The following is a 17,265-nucleotide window of genomic DNA, read 5'->3' as shown; positions in this document are numbered from 1 at the left end:
TGATTTTAACGCCACGAATGCACTATAGGTGCAGAAGATGGAAATGGTAAGAAATAGATTTGTAAAGCTTTAATCAACACTAATGTATCTTATCTCTTTCTTATTAATGCTATTAAGTACTATTACAAAGTCATTGTATCTTTGGCTAGCTACGTATTACAGAAAAATTGTTGTCGCACGCTTTCGGCTTTCCCAATTTTGGAAACTACGCTTTAATTCTGAGCTAAGGTTAAATAAAAAAGCAACAATTTTTCCAACTGAAAGTAAGGAGCAACATTAAAACTTAAACGAACAGAGATTTTCACGTATTTTAGGAAGGTCTACCTATTTCTCAGCCCTCGCTCTTTACGCTAAAATTTCAGTCATTGAAAAATGCTTCTCATTCAAATTCAACGGTCCTATCGTACTTAGACAACCTTGTTACTGGATGCGCTTATTCAGGTTTACGTGTTTCGCACAGAAGGTTATTAGCTACAGAAAACGTTGCTTAAATTTCAGAATGAGAACCTACACATAGACTTTTGTACTTTATTCATTAATTTTGGCCTTTAAGATTTAATTTTGCTCCCTTTTATCGAGTTAAAACGACAAAACTCCCTTTTGTCCCTTTTTTCGTTGTTTTTTGTTATGGGATCTGTCTATTATTCTATTCTTTATACTAAAGTTTAACTCACGCTTGGACGAATTAGCCCTTGCAATCGTGAAGAATTATAATAAGGAAAGATGGTGATCCGGGGCTAGTCGTTGATTTATTAGTCAATTTTTACTGATGATAACTTCAGTTTGTTTCAAGTTTCAACATCGCTATTTTCCTTCATCTATCTAAAACATTCAAAGCTTCGGTTGGGCCTGCTATTTACGAAGTTACTGACATATTAGTTCGAGTTCTGGCAAAAGAAAAAGCTTAGGGGATAAATTATCCCCCACCAATTGACCTAAAGGATTTCTCATGGAATTATGGACATTTCAGACTTCGAAACTACACTTTTTGAGGCATTTCCAGGGACCTCAAAAGGGCTAGCCAGTAAAATCTGAGGATGACTAATTGGCCTAGAAATATCAAAAAGCTATATATTTAGCCACATTGTTTGACGCACTCTCCTGCGTCAAACTTGCACATTCGTCCCTAAACCTAAATGTAGTCCAAACGTAAGGAATGGTTATCACCGGCCAATTACATAGTAATATTAGTCTCCATACAGTATTCGATAGCTGCACGTAAGCTGTTAGGGAAGAGGTCAGAAATCTTTTATGAGGTGGGTTACCTAAAACCTCAAATAGAGCATTTTTACTCCAAAGTATCCGGTCACCCATTCTTAAGTTAAAAATACGTCAATTTTTCTAATTTTTCAAAATTAACAACCCTTAGCTCCCCCAAAGAGAACAGATCCGTACCAATTATGTCAATCTTGTATCTATAACTTGTGCTTATCCTTCCCAACAAGTTTCATCCCGATCTCTCCACTCTAAACGTTTTCCAAGATTTCATGTTTCCAAGATTTCTGTTTCCCCCGTCCAGCCCTCTATATCACTGGATTAGAATTGAAATGGAGCATCTGCGACATAAGATTCTTCTATATATCAAGTTTCATTAAGATCCGATCACTTATTCGTAAGATACGTCAATTTTCACGTTTTCCAAGAATTCTGGTTTCCCCCTCCAACTCCCTTCAATGTCACCGGATCTGGTTGGGATTTAAAATGAGAGTTCTAAAGCACAAGATCTTTCTAAATATCAAATTTCATGAAGATCTGATAACCCATTCATAAGCTAAAACTACCACACTTTTTCTAATTTTTCCAAATTACCCCCCCCCCCCCAAACTCCACCAAAGAGAGCGGATCCGGTCCGTTTATGTCAGTCACTTATCTTGGACTTGTGCTTATTCTTTTCACCAAGTTTCATCCTGATCTCTCCACTTTAAGCGTTTTCCAAGATTTCCGCTCCCCCCCCCCTGATGACACTGGATCCGGTCGGGATTTAAAATAAGAGATATGAGCTTCGAGATCCATCTAAATATGAAATTTCATTAAGATACGATCACTCTTTCCTAATTTAAAAATACTTTATTTTATCTAATTTTTTAGAATTAACCCTCCCCCAACTCCCCCAAAGAGATCAGATCCGTTCTGGTTATGTCAATCCCATATCTAGGACTTGTGCTTGTTTTTCCCACCGAGTTTCATCCCGATCCCTATACTCTAAGCGGTTTCCATGATGTTAGGTTCCGCCCTCCCCCCAACTTCCACTACACCGGATCCGTTTGGGATTTAAAAAAAGAGCTCTGAGACATGATATCCTTCCAAATATTAAATTTCAATAAGATCCGATCACTCTGTCGTAAGTTAAAAATACCTTTTTTTTAATTTTTCAGAATTAACCTACCTCCCCCAACTCCCCTGAAGAGAGCAGATCCGTTCCAGTTATGTCAATCACGTATCTAGGACTTAGGATTATTTTTATCACCAATTTTCATTCCGATCCCTTCACTCTAAGCGTTTTCCAAGATTTTAGGTTCCCCCATCCCACTCCCCCCAATGTCACGGGATCAGGTCGGGATTTAAAATAAGAGCTCTGAGACAAGATACCCTTCCAAACATCAAATTTCATTAAGATCCAATCACTCCTTCTTACGTTAAAAATGCCTCATTTTTTCTATTTTTTCAGAACTAGCCCCCCCCCCTAACTCCCCCAAAGAGAAGGGATCCGTTCAAGTTATGTCAATCACGCATCTAGGACTTGTGCTTATTTTTCCCACCAAGTTCATCCAGATCCCTCCACTCTAAGAGTTTTCCAACATTTTGGGTTCCCCCTCAACTCCCCCCAGTGTCACCGGATCCAGTTGGGATTTAAAATAAGAGCTCTGAGACACGATATCCTTCCAAACTTCAAATTTCATTAAGATCCGATCACTCCTTCGTAAGTTAAGAATACCTCATTTTTTCTAATTTTTCAGAATTAACCCTCCCCCCTCAACCTTCCCAAACAGAGCGGATCCATTCCAGTTATGTCAATCACGTATCTAGGACTTGTGCTTATTTTTACCACCAAGTTTCATTCAGATCCCTCCACTCTAAGCGTTTTCAAATATTTTAGGTTCCCCCCTCCAACTCCCCCCCAATATCACCGGATCTTGTCGGGATTTGAAATAAAAGCTCTGAGACACGTTATCCTCCCAAACATCAAATTTTATTAAGATCCCTTCACGTAGCAAAACCGGGACAGACAGACAGACCGACAGACAGACCGACAAAATTTGCGATCGCTATATGTCACTCGGTTAATACCAAGTGCCATAAAAAAAGAGCCTACCGCGTATCTGATTGAAAAAATCGTAAAATTGATGCTGATACCGATACTAATGCTATCTTTATTAATAAACATAGTTTTAATTCTTTACAATTTATATCTACTGCACTAATAGAAATACCTACTTTCTTGTGGATGCGCAAAAGAAAATTCTTTTAATCAAACCAAGAAATAAAATAAAATTAAATGAATTGATAACTTGCTTATTAATAACTAAATAAAAATAACTTGCATAAAAATTGAATAATTAATATTTAGTAAATTATTTGGTTAAATGTATTGAAATCTAAAAGCAACAAAATGTAAAAAAAAAATGGGTCCATATGGTTTGAGGTCCTCAATTCAAGCTATAAGAGTCTTAACTGCTCTTCACAAATCCTAAGTGAGTATGATGTGAGGTTTTCTGAATTTTTTAACCAAAATTTGCTCTAAATTGTCAATAATTGGAGTTTTTGATGAAAATTCCACAAGATTCGAATCATGGAGGTGGAGGTGAGTTCCAACAGTAAACAACCCTTGCATATGAAATAACTTTTATTCGTTTTAAGTTTTAGAGTTTAGCCCTTCATATTGATTTTTTGATTTTTTTTTTTTTAATTTAATATGTTTAAGGGTGAATATGGCACCGTGGAATAGTAGGCTTTCTGATACTGGAAAATTTCATATATAGCCTTTTTGTAGTTTCAAACCAATTTATTATCTCAGAGTTTCCGCTCTATAGCATTTTGACCCATTTTGCCCAAAATCATGATTATTTGACGCAAATTGCCAAAAATGACACTTCGCAGTGATGTATTCTCTTTTATTACCAAAGGGACATTGGAACTTAAGATTTCTGCTTAAATGACCCTTGCTGATATTCTATGACCACTACTTCGTCATAACTGACCCTCGTAGAAAACAATAACAAATAAATAAACAAACACATAATGTTGACTACCTTTCTCATTAAAAGACAAAAAAACACAAAAAAAACAAACACATAATGTTGACCATCTGTATCATAAAAAAACATCTCCATTGAATCTCCAAAAAATCTCCTTTCAAATGATGAATTTGATGGTGTAATTTTAATAATCCTCTCACGGCATTTTGAAGGTTTCCACTTGTTCCAATATAGCAAATGCTAGCACAGACTCTTGTGTTACAAGAGCATTGTTGGAAGACGATGTGTTCCCGTTCATTATTTTTAACTCCACCCGATCAAATAGAATGGGAGGTCGTAAAAGCTTGTGGGAAGTTTATTCGATTTTAAATAATAAGTTCTAATTCCAGTTTTAAAGGCCTAAACCGATCGGAGGACAACTTGTCATCCTTTTGACGCTCCATTAGTGCCACATTGTATCGAATCTGCAATTCGAGATTCCAGTTTTAATCAGTACGGTTAAAAGGCGCAGAATAATCCCCTCCTTGCATGACCTGATAAGTGCTGCAAATGGTGTTAATCGAACTATTTCCTATGCTATTCCCTGTTTCTAAAGAACTTTCAATCTGTGTCAATGAGAGGCTTCCCCCCCCCCCCCACCTCATTGTCTTTCTTTTACTTTCTTTTTTCTTGATAGAAAGGAGGACATGTTACACATTAATGAAATCAAAGCTACAGAAGGATTTTTAATCTGCATAGTTGAGGAGCCCCAAGTGAGACCCTTGGGCAAGTCCTACTCTTATCCTAAACTCGTCTTTGACATTAAAAACTAATGATTGCTAAGACACGGTTTTTGACTTTTTTTTTATTTATTTTTTTGTGTTTTATTCTTTTGGTGTAGAAAGAAATTAAAAATCTCTTGTAGCTTTGAAGATTGAGCTGGACACGCGAATTTATTTTGGAGGGGGTCTGTCAATTTGGAGTTGGCATATTTACTAGGATACGACAAAACAGGTGAATTACAACCTATATTGACAATTTGAAGGACAAATCAAGAGGATATTAAACAAGATAAGATTTCAGTGAAGACAAGGGCCAGAAAAGTCCCACACAGTGCAAGTTCCAGGGATTCAGGTCTTGCTTTCATAAAAAAAAAACAATAGAAGATATATAGTTAAAATTTATCTATAGTAAATACTTATGGGATTCTCAAATAGAAAGCCAACTATGTTACAAAGTCAATATTTGGACAAGGAAGGCTTTTATATTGTGTAAAAATATGCCAATAAGAGCAATATGCAGTGCATCGCATTTCAACCGTCCACAATATTGCCTTTCTCACGTTAGTAAATATCCTTAGAAAAAATAACATATCGTTAGCAGCCTTGTTATTGAAAAAAAAACCCGCAAGATTTCCATAATTTCCTGGAGATGTGAAAAATATTTATATAAATGTTTCGAGAAGTTTGATTCGTGATCCGGCACTGGCTCAAAAGGAAAATTCTTCTGGGTTGCATAAATGTAAAAACGCATAAATAAATTTACATTTTATTTTCTTACACGAGTTAAATAATAAAAATAGTGGCCGAGTGTGTATTTGTATTCTTTTAAATATCTCTATCACCCGCACCCACACATTATGCTGGTAACGTTCTTAGGAACTAGGACTGGGCTTTTAAAGCTTAACTTTTCAATCTTAAGATTTTGTCACTGTTCGCAGTAATGATTGACAGACGGTATAAATATATACTAAATGTTTTGTATATAAATTCGTATATATATAAATATATATATATATATATATATATATATATATATATATATATATATATATATATATATATATATATATATATATATATATATATATATATATATATATATATATATATATATATATATATATATATATATATACGAATATTTCGCATTGGTATTGGTAAATAAATCTTTGTGTATATATCTATAGTGTGGATTGAAAGAAGTGTGTTGGTCGAAGTTGTGACGCACCACTCGCAACAGCAAACTGTCATAAAAGTTAGTTAATCGATCGCAGGGGTGCACTGTGATATCCATAGACAAGATTTGGTAGTAGGACGTTTTCTTCAAAATTCAAAATATAACTTTGTAAAATATGTCAATTTTGTAAACTACACGAAATATATTCCACAAATAGTGGATTTTTACTAAATGTTGACAAAAATTTTTTAGTAATGATAGACATATCCTTTTGTATTGTAACGTATGACGGCTTTCAGAAGGAAACGTTTGAAACATCTGTTTGAGGTAAAAGAAGAAGTTTTCCTATATCTGAAGGAACATGCGTCATCTCAGAAAGAAGCTATTTTTTATTATTTAATTACAAATTCCACGGCTTTAATTGGTTAATAAAAGTAGTTTATCTGTGCAAAATATCATTAGTACATTCATGAAATTGAACTTGAATTTTCAAGACTTTCCTTTAAATATTTTAAGGTATCAGAAAAAATAACTGCGACAATTAAACAAAATAGCTGTTGAAACAACAATTTTAAAAAAAAATCAAATCTATTGGAACATTACATAGATTTATTCCTAGTCACAAGGGCGCCAACGAGCAAAATCTTGGGGGGGAATGTGACAAAGGTGCCGATAACTTACCTAACTGACACATTTATTTTAAAAAAGAGTAAAAAAGAAAAAAAGGGAAAAGAGTGCTAGAGAAACCTTGGAGGGTGGGGGGCAGGCCCCCCGGCCACCTTGGATCCGTCAGTGATGAAAATATACAGGTCACAAAACAACTAATACAAAAAAGAATATAAAAAAATTTCAAATCTATTGGAACATTACATAGATTTATTCCGAACTAATGCATAGTTTTAAAAGCTGCTTTCTGAATATTGTTCAAGTGATCAACGGACTAAATTTTTCGTTTTTCGTTGAAACCGAAAATAAAGATATGTTTAATCTTAGTGAACCTGAATTTGATAATTTAACTCAATTTTTATGTGACACCGACCTGTAAAATTTGTTTGAAGCTAAACCACTAATTAATTTTTGGCTGTGTTGTCAAAAGGATTATCAAAAAAGCCCCATTGTCAATACAATTGTCGACAATGGAACACCATTGTCGACACGTCGAAGCTCTGCTCTAAGACATAGTGTATATATATATATATATATATATATATATATATATATATATATATATATATATATATATATATATATATATATAATATATATATCTTCTATATATATAAAAATAAGTTGTCTGTCTGTGGATGGATGGATGGATGGGTCAGGTGACGTCACCTGAAAAAACTGGATCAGGTGACGTCAAAACTGAAAAAACTAAAAAAGGCAAAAACTACAAAAAAACTAAAAACTAATAAAAAAAATAAAAAAGCTAAAAAACTAAAAAAACTAAAAAAAGGCAAAAACTACAAAAAAAACTAAAAACTAATAAAAAAGCTAAAAAACTAAAAAAACTAAAAAAAGGCAAAAACTACAAAAAAAACTAAAAACTAATAAAAAAAAATAAAAAAGCTAAAAAACTAAAAAAGCTAAAAAAACTAAAAAAAAGATAAAAAACTAAAAAAACTAAAAACTAAAAAAAAAGGAAAAAACTGAAAAATAAGCTAAAATAAAGGTAAAAACCAATAAAAAACTAAAAAAAAAACTGAAAAAACTAAAAAAAGGCAAAAACTACAAAAAAAAACTAAAAACTAATAAAAAAAGTAAAAAAGCTAAAAAACTAAAAAAACTAAAAAAACTAAAAAAAGGTAAAAAACTAAAAAAAATAAAAAATAAAAAAAAAACTAAAAAAAAGAAAAAAACTGAAAAATAAGCTAAAATAAAGGTAAAAACCAATAAAAAACTAAAAAGAAAAAAAGGAAAAAGCTAAAAAAAATTTTCATCTAAAAAACTAAAAAAAACTAAAAAAGGTAAAAACTAAAAGAACTAAAAAAGAAAAAAATAAATGACGAAACTCAAAGAGAAAGCGACCAGGACAAAAGGAATGTTCGATTAGCAATCAACAAAGCACCGGGACACAGGGAGTATAAATGACGACCAGGGCATAAGTAAAAAAAAAAAAACTATCTATATATATAAAAATAAGTTGTCTGTGGATCTGTGGATCGTGGATCAGGTGACGTCACCTGAAAAAACTGGATCAGGTGACGTCAAAACTGAAAAAACTAAAAAAAGGCAAAAACTACAAAAAAAACTAAAAACTAATAAAAAAAAATACACCGGGATACAAATGACGACCGGGACACAGGGAATATAAATGACGACCGGGACACAGGGACACAACTACAACGGGGACACCGGGGGAAACAGGGGGATGTAAATGACGACCGGGACACCGGGACAGGGAATGGTCGATTAGCAATCACCATCAACAAAGCTCAAGGGCAATCATTAGAATCATGAGGTATAGATCTGAATACAGATTGTTTTCCCATGGACCATTATATGTTGCATGTTCAAGAGTCGGTAAACCTGACAATCTATTTATATGCAAAGACAATGGGACAGCAAAGAATGTTGTATATTCGCAAGTTTTACGTAGTTAAAACCATATATATATATATATATATATATATATATATATATATATATATATATATATATATATATATATATATATATATATATATATATATATATATATATATATATCTATATTCACAGGTGGGACATAGGGACACAACTACAATGGCGCGTAACTATTATGGCGCGTAACGACTTACGCGCGCGGGGGGGCTTGGGGGGGGCGCGAAGCGCCCCCACCAACTAGGTGTTGGGGTGGCGCGAAGCGCCACCCCAACAGCTAGTATATATATATATCTTCTATCTATCTTCTTCTATATATATAAAAATAAGTTGTCTGTCTGTGGATGGATGGATCAGGTGACGTCACCTGAAAAAACTGGATCAGGTGACGTCAAAACTGAAAAAACTAAAAAAAGGCAAAAACTACAAAAAAAACTAAAAACTAATAAAAAAAATAAAAAAGCTAAAAAACTAAAAAAAACTATAAAGGTAAAAACCAATAAAAAACTAAAAAAAAAACTGAAAAAACTAAAAAAAGGCAAAAACTACAAAAAAAACTAAAAACTAATAAAAAAAGTAAAAAAGCTAAAAAACTAAAAAAACTAAAAAAACTAAAAAAAGGTAAAAAACTAAAAAAAATAAAAAATAAAAAAAAACTAAAAAAAAGGAAAAAACTGAAAAATAAGCTAAAATAAAGGTAAAAACCAATAAAAAACTAAAAAAAAAAAAGGAAAAAACTAATAAATGACGACACTCAAAGAGAAAGCGACCAGGACAAAAGGAATATTCGATTAGCAATCAACAAAGCACCGGGACACAGGGAGTATAAATGACGACCAGGACATAAGTAAAAAAAAAAAAACTATCTATATATATAAAAATAAGTTGTCTGTGGATCTGTGGATCGTGGATCAGGTGACGTCACCTGAAAAAACTGGATCAGGTGACGTCAAAACTGAAAAAACTAAAAAAAGGCAAAAACTACAAAAAAAACTAAAAACTAATAAAAAAAATAAAAAAGCTAAAAAACTAAAAAAACTAAAAAAAGGCAAAAACTACAAAAAAAACTAAAAACTAATAAAAAAGCTAAAAAACTAAAAAAACTAAAAAAAAGGCAAAAACTACAAAAAAACTAAAAACTAATAAAAAAAATAAAAAAGCTAAAAAACTAAAAAAACTAAAAAAACTAAAAAAAGGTAAAAAACTAAAAAAACTAAAAACTAAAAAAAACTAAAAAAGGTAAAAACTAAAAGAACTAAAAAAGAAAAAAATAAATGACGACACTCAAAGAGAAAGCGACCAGGACAAAAGGAATGTTCGATTAGCAATCAACAAAGCACCGGGACACAGGGAGTATAAATGACGACCAGGACACAAGTAAAAAAAAAATAAACAAAACTAAAAAGAAGGTAAAAACTACAAAAAAACTAAAAAGAAAAAAAAACTAAAAACTAATAAAAAAACTAAAAAATCTAAAAATCTAAATAAACTAAAAAAGAAAAAAAAAGGAAAAAAATAAAGGAGAAAAACAAAACTAAAAAACGAATGTATATACAGACCGGTACACCGGGATACAAATGACGACCGGGACACAGGGAATATAAATGACGACCGGGACACAGGGACACAACTACAACGGGGACACCGGGGGAAACAGGGGGATATAAATGACGACCGGGACAAAAAAACTAAAAAGAAAAAAAAACTAAAAACTAATAAAAAAACTAAAAAATCTAAAAATCTAAATAAGCTAAAAAAGAAAAAAAAAGGAAAAAAAAGGAGAAAAAATAAACTAAAAAACGAATGTATATACAGACCGGGACACCGGGATACAAATGACGACCGGGACCCGGGACACAGGGAATATAAATGACGACCGGGACACAGGGACACAACTACAACGGGGACACCGGGGGAAACAGGGGGATGTAAATGACGACCGGGACACCGGGACAGGGAATGGTCGATTAGCAATCACCATCAACAAAGCTCAAGGGCAATCATTAGAATCATGAGGTATAGATCTGAATACAGATTGTTTTCCCATGGACCATTATATGTTGCATGTTCAAGAGTCGGTAAACCTGACAATCTATTTATATGCAAAGACAATGGGACAGCAAAGAATGTTGTATATTCGCAAGTTTTACGTAGTTAAAACCATATATATATATCTATCTATATTCACAGGTGGGACATAGGGACACAACTACAATGGCGCGTAACTATTATGGCGCGTAACGACTTACGCGCGCGGGGGGGCTTGGGGGGGGGCGCGAAGCGCCCCCACCAACTAGGTGTTGGGGTGGCGCGAAGCGCCACCCCAACAGCTAGTATATATATATATATATATATATATATATATGTATATATATGTACACAAATTACGACAATATGTACATAATTGTAGACAATTCATTGTCGACAATGGAACATCATTGTCGACACGTTGAAGCTCTGCTATAAGACATAATGTACTTTAAAAAAATTAGTATCGAAACACGTTGGATATCTAACCTAATTTGCGAATCAAAATAACATCATTTCTTCCTAATTTGCAATTTGTATGTAATGACAAGTATATCCCCCTTTGCACGAAGGAAGGAATATGCGGAAACAAAGTTTGCCTCACTTGAACATATTTGTTATTTATTAATTCTTATTGTTTTCTTATGTGATTATTTTGATATTTTTGTGTATTAAGAAAGAAAATAAATATCTAGACTTCTACAAAGAAATAAAATTTGATTCGTAAACAAAGAAAATAAATATCTAGACTTCTACAAAGAAATAAAATTTGATTCGTAAACAAAGGTTTTCTAACGTTTAATTATTTTTTTATTCCTCTATCTTTTTAAAGCGACCTATAAACGGTTTTAGATGGATCATTATGATATGTATCTTGGTTTGACATATTTTTACTGTCGTTCTGCAGAAATTTGCATGGTCAAACTAGTGAAAATTTTCGCCAATTTGGCGATGAAATGCTTCCCTTTTTTGCCAGGGATCTTGGCTTCAGAACAATGGTGGTAGGAACAGAAGGGGATCATTTGAAGATAATTTTAAAGCTTTAGCGCTCTTTTTGTTCAATAAAAGAGATGTTGTCAATTTCTGTGGTTTAGTGCTACAAAATACGACCCGGATAGGGCTATAGTAGTTTTACAAGAATTTGCTAATTTAGTTAATCAATCTACAGCTATAGTAAAAATGTGATTTCTAATTTCAGAAGCCTTATTGCTTCCCGGAGACACGTTTCCTCTCTAAATATCTATGCCAGACCAAAAGGAATGAATGGTTTATTAGTCGTATTTAGGAAAGCAAAAGGAAAACTCTTCTTTTGGTGCTTCAAGGGTTGTCATGTATGGGGGGAGGGGGTGAACCTGTCCCCTCAATGTTTTAGTAAAAAAAAAATAACTCAGTAAATTTATATATAGATCATCTACAAAAATTCTGCTAGAAATCACCTGACATATCATCTACAGAAATTTCGAACTTGGTCGGCAAACGCACCAGTTTTAACGACTCCTTCCGTGATTTTACAGATATTGCCACAATTTGCCACTTGGCTAAGTAAACAGCATTAAAATAGTGATATGATACGTACCGAAGTCTAAATTTCGGCTGGTAAATGGAGCAGTTTTACCGACTCGTGCAGTGATTTTACGTTTAGCATTCGAAACGGATATTATGCTAATCATTGACAAAAACAGTCTTTAAAAATGATCAGCCAGTCGGTAAAATCTCTTCCTACCCCCCCCCCAAAAAAAAAAAAAAAATAGACACTTTGTCTAGCAACGACACTGGGTGCTTTGCTTTTGTATATTATAGCTTCGTATACTGTACTATTATAAACACTTGTGGTAAAATGTTTGCTCGTCGAAACGCTTATTCAGCTTTACAATCATTCGGCAAATTATCTGTTCTTTGGAGTAATACTTTTCAAATGGAATTTGATTTCTGTCGGCGCGTAATGGTCTTCAATTTACTGGCGGTCAGGGTAGCCCCGTGAAAGAGGCAAAAGTTTACCAGAAACAAATACTGAAATAATAACGAGAGATAATGAAGATTAGATTCCTCCTCCTCATGGAGGTTTTCTAAATTCTCTGAACAACACGGTTCTTGCAAGCTATGCCTAGGCTGAATATACCCTGGGACAGATCCAAGGGGTATTTTAAGGGCACATACACCCTCCAAAAGGTCAAAAGTTTCCCTGATTACAGAGGTAGAGGGACAAAAATATCAATTAGGTAGCCCGAATTTAATGGGAGCCAAACATTAATTCTGTATTGTCCCCTGAACGTACCTCTCCCGAATTTGGTGCACCTGAAAGGATAATGGATACATGAGAGTAAACACGTCAGGTTTACTCAGGTCACCCGCTACTAATCGGAGTTATTATTATCAGGCAAAAAATGGCGGCATATGCTGTAGTTGGAGCTGTTCAGCGGTTTTGTACAAATGACCAATCGATAAAACAGAATCGAAGAAAACTGTACCAAATAGGAAGTTCCCATGAAATAATTTATAAAATCATTTAGTTGACTTACCCAAATCAAAACGACCTTTTTTTACTGTCCAAGGCGTAATAAGAAGGGGGTTTTGGTGGTTTAACTGACCTTCGATTATTGAAAAATTAATTATAATGCAAGTATGTGCAGTTTGATATCATGATATTTATTTAAAGACCTTTTCCTAACTCTGACCTTTCCTCTAAAGATTTAATTGGGAACCAACTGCGGCTACAACACTCTACATTATACTTGTTATTGATGCCCAGCCAAACAATTCTATCTGACCCTTCTTAGTCTCCATTGACTAAAAAAATTTCCCAATACTTTCAAAAACTAATGATTTCCATTGCTCTAAGCTATTCTGATCGGCCATAGAACTTTCTAAGTCGAAAAGCGGAGTCAGTAGATCGTCTCAAATTGCTCCTTGTCCCTAGAAAGGTCTCTAACGAGTCCCATTGTCCCCCTTGCCAATTGCCTGGAATAAGAACGGCTCCAAGTGGTGAATACTCAATGTGGGAAAGTTGCAGAGTTTTTTCAAAGTTGAGTGGACACTATTGAAACAGCTTGACTTGTATTTTCCCTGATTGTGGAAACTTGAAGCATCATTCAACATCAATAAATGTTGGTTCGAAAAATTGATGTAACGTTTTCGATTGAACGGGGTTCACTTATTGAATATTTTTAGGTAATTCCGGCTTTTGGTATTAGCTTCAGTTGTACCACATTTGCATTTCATGCACCAACATAAATAATAGTTTTATTAATAAAAATCATTTAAGTAAAGTAAATTCAGGAACATAATGTCTTAGGAATGCCTCTGCCAAATTTACCGTCGGTTACTTTGGAAACTTTGTCACAAGGAAACAAATGACAAAATTTGAGACGACTGGGATATATGAAAAAGGTAGAAAAACATCATTATATGTTATCATCATGCCTATTCCCCACAATACCTTTTGCGATCTCATGAACGAAACTTCAGCTCAACTTTAGTTTTATCCATCCTTTTCGACTATATCCTAGTCTTGTCAGGTAATCCCTAAAAGGTAAAATAGATTGGTAACCAATCCCTCCTGATCATGCGTGCTAGTCAAAAAATAAATAAATTTTAATAGCTGCGCTAAAGAAAGCATCCATAATTCAAGGTAAAATATTTTTTTTAATATTTTAGTCATTCCTTCTACTCTTTTCAAAGCACTTCTGAGAAACAGCGAAAAAAAAATACTCGAATAAAGCATGTGCATGTTTTCGACTGATAAATTTGTGTTCCATTCCGACTTTCTGAGCTAGTTACAGTGAAAAATCCCTGTAAATTCCAACGAAATTAACATTAAAGCTGAGCTTCAAAGAAATATAAGCACTTAATATTCATCCAATCTAAACGATTCTTTTAATAATGCAGTAAATACTGATTTGTAGCAAGTTTTTTTTTTCGGAACGGACTTGAAACCTTAAATTACAATCAAAACCCTAGATACTTATCTTCACCCCATTTAACTGCTGCCTGAGAGCGCATTCTAATGGATGCATATTTCAAGATCAGGGTCAAGATCCCTCATAGAGGGCAGGGCCAGGTGGATACCCTAGAAATGCACAAATACGAGCCAAACTCAAACTGAATCTAGTTAGGATTAAATCCGATGTCCGGGTAAGTGTGTTTAAACCATATGAGAGTTATGCTGGGCTGAATTTAATCGCTCTCCATCCTGATCTGTAAGAGATCGAATCAGTCCTGGGCTACGAAAAGGCATAACTGGGGCATTGATTCTTTATTTTTACAAAGTTTGAATGAGATACATCAACCGATTTTGATAAATTTTCTGATAAAAGAAATCGAGAGAGCACCTCTCCATCAAAGAGTTAATATTGATTTGGAGCCCCAAAACTATAACTAGGAAACTAGCTATTACTTCTCACCAAATTCGAGCAATAACTATCAAATCTGACAGCTATTTTCATGTAAATACTCCCCACAGAAATAGAATAGAGACCCTATATCCCTGCTGAGCTTAAACCAAGCAAGAATATTTCAAAGGCACAACTATGACGCTAACTAATATTTTGTTCGTTTATGTCACATTCAAGGTCATCCTAATTCCCTAAGTTGGCCACAAAAGTAGGTCACCGTTCCCCACCGGTCCTCAAACCCAGACTTTTTACCTAAAGCAAACAAATAAGACCATAAAGGAGGAAAAATTGGAAAAAGGATGTCAAACCTTAGCATAGAGAGAGCGGCTTATTTTTTATTTTTATTTTAGACTTGAAATCACACGTCAGATACCAAAGGTTCATTAATAATGCATGGCTCATTCTCTTACGCCTAATGTCACTAATTTGTCACCAAGTGATTAGCACGTGCTGTCTCCCCAACTAAAAGACTTTCTAACACTTGGTTCCTAACCTCATCATTCCACTCAAAATCTTTATTCAAATTACAATAACGAAAGTTAGGGAAATCAGTTACGGGTCGTTGCGTGGGAAAAAGAGGGCTTTTGCATTGTCATTAAAGGTAATTTTTCACGAGGTGTTAATTATTATTTATTTTCACAATCAAACAAAATGTTTAGAAATCACTATGACCCTGCTAATTAATGTTTTATTTGGTGGTTTGTTAAAATGGCAGAGGGACTCATTCAGAAGGAGGGGTCTCTTTCCCTTTGGGAATAGAAGGTCCGTTTAAACTAAAGAAAAAGGAAAACAAATTGTAAAAATATTTGCACTCAGTGGTTGAGAAGGAGACCACTGAGTTTCCGTCTAAACCACAAGGGGCATCTTTTGCCCCTTCCCCACAAAATCTGATGGGGGAATGTTAAAAGTACTGGGAAATTCAAATATTTTGAGAATCAAGTTAAGGTTTTCTGAGTCTCATCTTAAACTTCCAATGGAAAAAGATCTCTTGCCTTACGGGTACGGACCTAGTACGCCCATGGCATGTACGCTCCTCCGTGCCTCCGTACCATGTTAAAGTGCCATATAGCACCTTCTGGAGTGGAAGGGCTGTGAGGCATAATAAGGCTATTTTTATAATCCCCATGTTCAAAAGCCCTTAATTGGAGGTTGTTAATCCCCTTCTTACCCCATTAGAAACTAAAAAACTGTTTTTTTAATAAACTGCCAGATGTCACTTACATATTTTCATGAAACAATTATATTTCTTATGTACAAAGTCCCGAATAAACCGATGAGGACACTCCCCTCGGACTTTAGTTTTGTAAGGAAGTCTTTAGTTATGTAAGGAAGTTGCGCATACTTCAATTTTGAGGGAGCATCTAGCGGGAAAAGTTAAGGGAGTTAGGAAGTATAACCTATATTTAATGCTATTTCCAACAGTTTGTAGTAACAAACTGTAAGTAAGGAGCGCAAGGCCGTATCCAGAAGAGTAAAGAGTTTGAATCCCCCCCCCCAAATGTTTGTCGGACTCGTAAAATCGTAAAAAATGAATCTAAACAATTTTTTGATACGTTTTTAAGATTTTTTGTACCCCCCAGCAAAAAAAAATTTCGTAAATCTTCCAAAAAAAATTCTTGGATATGGCCCTGAAGGAGCAACTCGGCTTAATAGTAACTGAAATTCTAAAAAAATGGAATAAAAAATTACCTTTTATGCTGATCCCTAATATATAAAATTCATTAAGTTTAATGTTACCCATCAAAAGCAACGAGCCCAAGAAAATTAGGGGGAGACATCCCCAAAAGAACCATGCGACCTAAGTGAGAATCACACCAGCAGATTCAGCATATCAGAGAACCTACTATAGAGTTGTTTTAACCATACTCTAGAGATATATCCTTACTGTGTTTTTTACCAGAAAAAAGATTACGGATGAGTGTTTATTTGTTGTTTTTATCCCCAGGATTGATCATATAAAACCAATTGTCCTAGAAGATCGGAAGAGAGTTCATTCGAACGGAATTCAAAAATTGTAGTTCCCTTTTCAAACGACCAAAGAGACTGGAGGACAGCCAGCCACCCTTTTACGCTCCCTTTTCTACAAAACACCCAATTAAAATATTTAGAGGTTGGCATTTGATTCAACA

The sequence above is a fragment of the Artemia franciscana genome, chromosome 3 (genome assembly GCF_032884065.1).
Source record: "Artemia franciscana chromosome 3, ASM3288406v1, whole genome shotgun sequence".
Taxonomy (NCBI): domain Eukaryota; kingdom Metazoa; phylum Arthropoda; class Branchiopoda; order Anostraca; family Artemiidae; genus Artemia; species Artemia franciscana.
The sequence above is the reverse complement of the archived record's forward strand: the minus strand, read 5'-3'. Positions refer to the sequence as shown.